Source organism: Puma concolor, chromosome C1 (genome assembly GCF_028749965.1).
Source record: "Puma concolor isolate L17-30 chromosome C1, mPumCon1.1.hap2, whole genome shotgun sequence".
Taxonomy (NCBI): Eukaryota; Metazoa; Chordata; class Mammalia; order Carnivora; family Felidae; genus Puma; species Puma concolor.
The window spans coordinates 172705540-172714709 of NC_141674.1; the positions used below are offsets into that span (position 1 = coordinate 172705540).

Below are 9170 nucleotides of genomic sequence, written 5' to 3' on the forward strand. Positions count from 1 at the left end.
GCTGGCGTCTGGTAACTCTTACCCCTTCCTCATTGAGGCGTAAGCTCTTGCTAGCTCCTGGGTGCACCACCATGGCATACTGCACTGAATTCTGCCTACACTTCTACAGACTGTTTCTTCCTTAAACTTGTTTCAACTAACCTTTGATGTGCTGTGTGTTTCATGGTGGGACTCTGAATAATACAGTAACTATATCTAAAGTAGTTTTCTTTTTAGTAGAATCTTTACGATGCAAGAATGAGAGTTCAGTTTTGGGGTGCCTTCTACATTTTTATGAAAAAATGTAATTTCAAAAAATTTAGCCTACCTAAAAGCAGCTTCTCAGCTCATTCTCAAAGCTCTGTCAGGTTCAGCCTACTCACCTGCACCCCAGCCTTCACCATGTGCCTCAGGGTGACCCAGAAGTCCTACAACATGTCCACCTCCAGAGCCTAGGCCTTCAGCAGCCATTCATACACGAGTGTGCCTGCTGCCCACATCACCTCCTCTGCCTTTCCCTGAGTGGGTGGCAGCAGCAGCAGCTTCCAGGGTGGTCTGGTCACCTGCACGAATGTAGTCGGGGTTGTGGTGTGGCCAGGGGTGTGGGGGCACGTCACAGCTCTCTCAGTGAACCAAAGCCTGCTGAACCCCTGTGAGCTGGCAGTGGGCCCCAGCATCCAGACTGTGCACACCCAGGAGAAGAAGTAGATCAAGACCCTCAAAAACAAGTTTGCCTCCTTCATTGATACATTGTAGCACCTAGAGCAACAGAACAAAATTCTGGAGATGAGGTGGAACCTTCTATGGTAGCATGGAGCAACATGGGCAATGTGTTCAAGAGCTATGTCAACAATCTTGCATGGTAGCTGAACACACTGGGCCAGGAGAAGCTAAAGCCGGAGGTGGAGCTTGGCAATATGCAGGGGCTGGTGGAGGACTTCAAGAATAGGAGGAGGAGATCAAAGTGAGTGTAGACATGGAGAATGAGTTTGTTCTTATCAAGAAGGATTTGGAGGAAGCTTATGTGAACAAGTTGAAGCTGGAGTTTGCCTGGAAGAGCTGACTGACAAGATTGGCTTCTTAAGGCAGCTGTATGAAGAGGAGATCTTTAATCTGCAGTCCCAGATCTCAGACATGTCCATGGTCCTGTCCATGGACAACATCTTCTCCTTAGATCTGGACAGCATTATCTCTGAGGTCAAGGCCTAGTATGAGGGCATTGCCAACTGCAATTGGGCTGAGACTGAGACCATGTACTGGATTAAGTGGGAAGAGCTGCAGATATTGGCTAGGAAGCACAGGGATGACCTCCATCATAGAAGATGGAGATTTCCAAGATGAAACAGAACATTAGACAACTCTAGGCTGAGATCAAGAGACTCAAAGGCCAGAGGGCTTCCCTGGGGTCTGCCACAGCTAATGCTTAGCAGTGCAGGGAGCTGGCCATTAAGGACACCAGTGCCAAGCTGGCCAAGCTGGAGGACACCCTGCTGTGAGCCAAGGAGGACGTGGCATGGTGGCTGAGGGAGCTCATGAACATCAAGCTGGCCTTGGACATGGAGATCACCACCGACAACAAGCTCCTGGAGGTAAGGAGAGCTGGTTGGAGTCTGGTATGCAGAACATGAGTATCCAAACTAAGACCACCAATGGCTACTCAGGTGGGCTGAGCTTGGCTTACTGGGGCCTCACACGCCCTGGCCTCAATTATGACCTCAGCTTCTTCCAGTGTAACTTCAGCTCTGGTGAGGGATCCAGTTCCTTCAACCCTGTCAGCTTCTCCATGGCAATGATTGTGAAGAAGATTGAGACCTATCATGGGAAGCTGGTGTGCAAGTCATCTAATGTCCTTCTGTCCAAGTGAACAACATCTGTGGTCCCTCTTGGCCTCCTACTCCTGTGGTTACCGTAGAGCCTTTGTGGGCAGGAGCTATACAGGGGAGCCTTGGAGAACAGGAGACATGCCTGAAGCTCAGCACAGGTCCTCAGCCTACCCTTAGCGGGGAGTCTGCGGCCCTGGGTACCCCCTCTTGCCAGTACCCCCTACTAAAAGCCAATTCAAGTGTCTTTTCCCAAATAAAGCCTCAGATGACTCTGCAAATCCCCAAAACAAAACAAAACAAAAATTTTAGCAAACAGAGAAGTGGACATCTATACAGATTTATGAATTTCCACAAGCATTATATACTCATGTAATCCAGATCAGGAAGCAGAGGATTGCCAGATCTCCCTAAATCCCCTTTGTGCTTCTAGTAACTAAATGTTAGGTATAACCAATATTCTAAATTATAGCTGTATTAGAATCTCTTTTTAAACTTTATATATAAAGGAATTCATCCAGCATGTACATTTAATGTCTGGTTTATTTGCTCAACATGTTTTTGAGATTAATTCATATGAAGTATAATATTAATTAGTTCATTCATATTGCTGTGTAGTAAGTAAGTGATTTACCTTTTTACTTTTTTGGGGGGATAAACTTTAGGCTTGCTTTCAGTTTGGTGCTATTTTGAATAGAAGAGCCATGAACATTCCATGCTTATCTTTTAGTGGCTATGTATTTCCTTATCTCTTGGCCATAAACCGAGGATGGAAGTCTTGGAACATGGAATAATTATATATTTAGCTTAGGTAGATATAGCTGAAGAATTTTCTAAAGTGGTCATACCAATTTACATTCACATCAACAAACCATGAAAATTCCATTTAATATACAGGCTAACTAATGTTTGGAATAGTCATAGCCTTTCTCTTTTTCTTTTTCTTTTTTTTTTTTTTTTGTTTTGTCTTTTTTGTTTTAAGTAAGCTTTATGCCCAGCATGGAGCCCAATGCAGGGCTTGAACTCATGACACTGAGATCAAGACCTGAGCTAAAATCAACCGTCAGAAGGTTAACCAACTGAGCCACCCAGGTACCGCAGTCATAGTCTTTCTAATTAAGCCCTCCTGTTGTGTGTGAGCTTAATAAACCATAATGTCTAAAGACCATCAGGAACACACCTAGAGTCAAAGTAGATTTATTAACTTGCTGTAGCAATGATGATGGGACAAGTGTGGAATTGTAGGTTGTGTCAGTAAAGGATAGCATGGGCCTTTACTGTTTTTTGGTTTATCCTAGGTGATTTTTGAGAAGGAAAATAAAAGGGGATTATGTTCTGGATTAGTATTTGTTACGGAATGTTGGCAAATTACTATGTGTATTTTAATAATTTTTAATCTAGTAGGTAAAGTGGAAAAGTAGAGCTAGAATTGTCATAGTTACAGATGCAGTGGCCAAGTATTTGGTTAAGAGAGAGAAAGAGATAGTAATTTTTGTTTTTGTGTGATGTTCTTGTATTTTGTTTTGTTCTGTTACAGCCATGGAGTAATGTCGTCAGATGTTGATATTCTGTTAAGTTATTTAAATTCAGCAGGGACACCATGGATTGGTATAATTTCTAGGCAAGCTACCAGTTGTCAGCTATCAGGGTAATTGTGTTATTCTCTGTTTACCAGTTTGGCCAAAGGTAGATAAAGGCTTCATTAGATTATCTATCTATCTATCTATCTATCTATCTATCTATCTATCTATCTATCATCTATCTAATGTTTCTATCATCTATCTAATCCAAGTTAGCTAGCATGTAGTTCAATAATGATTTCAGAAGTAGAATCCAGAGAATCATCCCCTACATATAATACCCAGCGCTAATCCCAATAAGTGTCCTCCTTAATGATCTTTGCCCATTTAGCCCATCCTCCCCACCCAAAACTTCCCCAGCAACCCTGGTTTGTTCTCTGTATTTAAGAGTCTCTTATGGTTTGTCCCCCTTCCTGTTTTTATGTTACTTTTGCTTCCCTTCCCTTATATTCATCCGTTTTGTGTGTTAAATTCCACATATGAATGAAGTCATATGATATTTGTCTTTCTCTGACTAATTTCGCTTAGCATAATACACATCCACATTGTTGCAAATGGCAAGATTTCATTCTTTTGATTGCCGAGTAATATTCCATTGTATATGTATACCACATCTTGGCAAAGTGTCTATTCATGTCTTTTGCCCATTTCTTCACTGGCTTATTTGTTTTTTTGTGTTGATTTTGATAAGTTCTTTATAGAGTTTGGATACTATCCCTTTATCTCATATATCATTTGCAAATATCTTCTCCCATTTCATCATTTGTTTTTTAGTTTTGCTGATTGTTTCATTCACTGTGCAGAAACTTTTCATCTTGATGAGGTCCCAGTAGTTCATTTAGCTTTTGTTTCCCTTGCCTCCAGAGATGTGTTGAGTAAGAAATTGCTGCAGCCGAGGTCAAAGAGGTTGTCGCCTACTTTCTCCTCTAGGATTTTGATAGCTTCCTATCTTACATTTAGGTCTCATCCATTTTGAGTTTACTTTTGTGTATAGTGTAAGAAAATGATCTAGGTTCATTTTTATACATGTTGCTGTCCAGTTTTCTCTACCATTTGCTGAAGTGACTGTCTTTATTCCATTAGATATTCTTTCCTTCCCTGTCAAAGATTAGTTGGCCATACATTTGTGGGTCCGTTTCTGGATTCTCTATTCTGTTCTACTGTTTGTTTTTAATACCAGTACCATACTGTCTTGATGATTACAACTTTGTAATACATCTTGAAGTCCAGAATTATGATGCCTTCAGCTTTGCTTTGCTTTTCTTTGTCAGGATTGCTTTGGCTATTCAGAGTTTTTCCTGGTTCCATACAAATTTTAGGATTGTTTGTTCTGACTCTGTGAAGAATGCTGGTATTATTTTAATAGGGATGTCATTGGGTATGTAGTTTGCTTTGGGTAGAATCCACATTTTAATAATATTCTTTCAATACACGAGCATGGGGTATTTTTCCATTTTGGGGGTTATCTTCTTCAATTTCTTCCATAACTTTCTGTAGTTTTCAGTGTATAGATTTTTTTCACCTCTTTGGTTAGGTTTATTCCTAGGCATTTTATGGGTTTTAGTGCAATTGTAATTGGGATTGATTCCTTGAGTTCTCTTACTCCTGCTTCATGATTGTTATATAGAAATGCAACAGATTTCTGTACATTGATTTTATATTCTGTGACTTTGCTGAATTCATGGATCAGTTCTAGCAGTGTTTTGGTGGAATCTTTTGGGTTTTCCCAATAGAGTATCATGTTGTCTGCAAAGAGTGAAAGTTTGATTTTTTTTTCCCTTGCTGATTTGGATGCCTTTTATTTCTTTGTGTTATCTGATTGCTGAGGCTTGGACTTCCAACATTATATTGAATAACAATGGTGAGAGTGGACATTATTGCCTTGTTCCTGACCTTAGGAAAAAGCTCTCAGTTTTTCCCCATTGAGGATGATATTCGTGGTGAATCTTTCATATCTGGCTTTTTATCTTGAGGTATGATCCTTCTGTCTCTACTTTCTTGAGGCTTTTTATCAAGAAAGGATGCTGTATTTTTTCAGATGCTTTCTTTGCATCTATTGAGAGGATCATGTGGTCCTTATCCTTTCTTTTATTAATGTGATGTGTCACATTGATTAATTTGTGGATATTGAACCAGCCCTGCATCCCAGGTATAAAGTGATTATGACGAATAATTCTTTTAATTTATTGGACCTGGTTGCTTAGTATCATGTTGATAATTTTTACATCCATGTTCATCAGGGAAATTGGTCTGTAGTTCTCCTTTTTAGTGGGGTATTTGTCTGGTTTTGGAATCAAGGTAATGTTGGCCTTGTAGAATGAGTTTAGAAGTTTTCCTTCCATTTGTATTTTTTGGACCAGCTTCAAAAGCATAGGTGTTAACTCTTCTTTCAATGTTTGGTAGAATTCCCCCTGGAAAGCCATCCAGTCCTGGACTCTTGTATTTTGGCAGATTTTTTATTACTAATTTGATTTCTTTACTGGTTATGGATCTCTTGAAATTTTCCATTTCTGCCTGCTTAAGTTTTGGTAGTTTATATGTTTCTAGGAATCAGTCCATTTCTTTTTTTTTTTTTTTATTTTTTTTATTTTTTTATTTTTTTATTTTATTTATTTTTTTTTTATATGAAATTTATTGTCAAATTGGTTTCCATACAACACCCAGTGCTCATCCCAAAAGGTGCCCTCCTCAGTACCCATCACCCACCCTCTCCTCCCTCCCACCCCCCATCAACCCTTAGTTTGTTCTCAGTTCTCAACAGTCTCTTATGCTTTGGCTCTCTCCCACTCTAACCTCTTTTTTTTTTTTTTTTTTGTTCCCCTCCCCCATGGGTTTCTCTTAAGTTTCTCAGGATCCACATAAGAGTGAAACCATATGGTATCTGTCTTTCTCTGTATGGCTTATTTCACTTAGCATCACACTCTCCAGTTCCATCCACGTTGCTACAAAAGGCCATATTTCATTTTTTCTCATTGCCACGTAGTACTCCATTGTGTATATAAACCACAATTTCTTTATCCATTCATCAGTTGATGGACATTTAGGCTCTTTCCATAATTTGGCTATTGTTGAGAGTGCTGCTATGAACATTGGGGTACAAGTGCCCCTATGCATCAGTACTCCTGTGTCCCTTGGATAAATTCCTAGCAGTGCTATTGCTGGGTCATAGGGTAGGTCTATTTTTAATTTTCTGAGGAACCTCCACACTGCTTTCCAGAGCGGCTGCACCAATTTGCATTCCCACCAACAGTGCAAGAGGGTTCCCGTTTCTCCACATCCTCTCCAGCATCTATAGTCTCCTGATTTGTTCATTTTGGCCACTCTGACTGGCGTGAGGTGATATCTGAGTGTGGTTTTGATTTGTATTTCCCTGATAAGGAGTGACGCTGAACATCTTTTCATGTGCCTGTTGGCCATCCGGATGTCTTCTTTAGAGAAGTGTCTATTCATGTTTTCTGCCCATTTCTTCACTGGGTTATTTGCTTTTCGGGTGTGGAGTTTGGTGAGCTCTTTATAGATTTTGGATACTAGCCCTTTGTCCGATATGTCATTTGCAAATATCTTTTCCCATTCCGTTGGTTGCCTTTTAGTTTTGTTGGTTGTTTCCTTTGCTGTGCAGAAGCTTTTTATCTTCATAAGGTCCCAGCAATTCACTTTTGCTTTTAATTCCCTTGCCTTTGGGGATGTGTCGAGTAAGAGATTGCTACGGCTGAGGTCAGAGAGGTCTTTTCCTGCTTTCTCCTCTAAGGTTTTGATGGTTTCCTGTCTCACATTCAGGTCCTTTATCCATTTTGAGTTTATTTTTGTGAATGGTGTGAGAAAGTGGTCTAGTTTCAACCTTCTGCATGTTGCTGTCCAGTTCTCCCAGCACCATTTGTTAAAGAGACTGTCTTTTTTCCATTGGATGTTCTTTCCTGCTTTGTCAAAGATGAGTTGGCCATACGTTTGTGGGTCTAGTTCTGGGGTTTCTATTCTATTCCATTGGTCTATGTGTCTGTTTTTCTGCCAATACCATGCTGTCTTGATGATGACAGCTTTGTAGTAGAGGCTAAAGTCTGGGATTGTGATGCCTCCTGCTTTGGTCTTCTTCTTCAAAATGACTTTGGCTATTCGGGGCCTTTTGTGGTTCCATATGAATTTTAGGATTGCTTGTTCTAGTTTCGAGAAGAATGCTGGTGCAATTTTGATTGGGATTGCATTGAATGTGTAGATAGCTTTGGGTAGTATTGACATTTTGATAATATTTATTCTTCCAATCCATGAGCAGGGAATGTCTTTCCATTTCTTTAAATCTTCTTCAATTACCTTCATAAGCTTTCTATAGTTTTCAGCATACAGATCCTTTACATCTTTGGTTAGATTGATTCCTAGGTATTTTATGCTTCTTGGTGCAATTGTGAATGGGATCAGTTTCTTTATTTGTCTTTCTGTTGCTTCATTGTTAGTGTATAAGAATGCAACTGATTTCTGTACATTGATTTTGTATCCTGCAACTTTGCTGAATTCATGTATCAGTTCTAGCAGACTTTTGGTGGAGTCTATCGGATTTTCCATGTATAATATCATGTCATCTGCAAAAAGCGAAAGCTTGACTTCATCTTTGCCAATTTTGACGCCTTTGATTTCCTTTTGTTGTCTGATTGCTGTTGCTAGAACTTCCAGCACTATGTTAAATAACAGCGGTGAGAGTGGGCATCCCTGTCGTGTTCCTGATCTCAGGGAAAAAGCTCTCAGTTTTTCCCCGTTGAGGATGATGTTAGCTGTGGGCTTTTCATAAATGGCTTTTATGATCTTTAAGTATGTTCCTTCTATCCCGACTTTCTCAAGAGTTTTTATTAAGAAAGGGTGCTGGATTTTGTCGAAGGCCTTTTCTGCATCGATTGACAGGATCATATGGTTTTTCTCCTTTTTTTTGTTAATGTGATGTATCACGTTGATTGATTTGCGAATGTTGAACCAGCCCTGCATCCCAGGAATGAATCCCACTTGATCATGGTGAATAATTCTTTTTATATGCCGTTGAATTCGATTTGCTAGTATCTTATTGAGAATTTTTGCATCCATATTCATCAGGGATATTGGCCTGTAGTTCTCTTTTTTTACTGGGTCTCTGTCTGGTTTAGGAATCCAAGTAATACTGGCTTCATAGAATGAGTCTGGAAGTTTTCCTTCCCTTTCTATTTCTTGGAATAGCTTGAGAAGGATAGGTATTATCTCTGCTTTAAACGTCTGGTAGAACTCCCCTGGGAAGCCATCTGGTCCTGGACTCTTATTTGTTGGGAGATTTTTGATAACCGATTCAATTTCTTCGCTGGTGATGGGTCTGTTCAAGCTTTCTATTTCCTCCTGGTTGAGATTTGGAAGAGTGTGGGTGTTCAGGAATTTGTCCATTTCTTCCAGGTTGTCCAATTTGTTGGCATATAATTTTTCATAGTATTCCCTGATAATTGTTTGTATCTCTGAGGGATTGGTTGTAATAATTCCATTTTCATTCATGATTTTATTTATTTGGGTCATCTCCCTTTTCTTTTTGAGAAGCCTGGCTAGAGGTTTGTCAATTTTGTTTATTTTTTAAAAAAACCAACTCTTGGTTTCATTGATCTGCTCTACAGTTTTTTTAGATTCTATATTGTTTATTTCTGCTCTGATCTTTATTATTTCTCTTCTTCTGCTGGGTTTAGGCTGCCTTTGCTGTTCTGCTTCTAGTTCCTTTAGGTGTGCTGTTAGATTTTGTATTTGGGATTTTTCTTGTTTCTTGAGATAGGCCTGGATTGCAATGTATTTTCCTCTT

At 39.7% G+C, this 9170-nt stretch overlaps 1 pseudogene; it reads left to right on the top strand.

Moving 5' to 3' along the window:
• Positions 1-228: 228 nt before the first annotated feature.
• LOC112872072 (keratin, type II cytoskeletal 8 pseudogene) lies at positions 229-1843 on the top strand (annotated as a pseudogene).
• The last annotated feature ends 7327 nt before the right edge of the window (positions 1844-9170 follow it).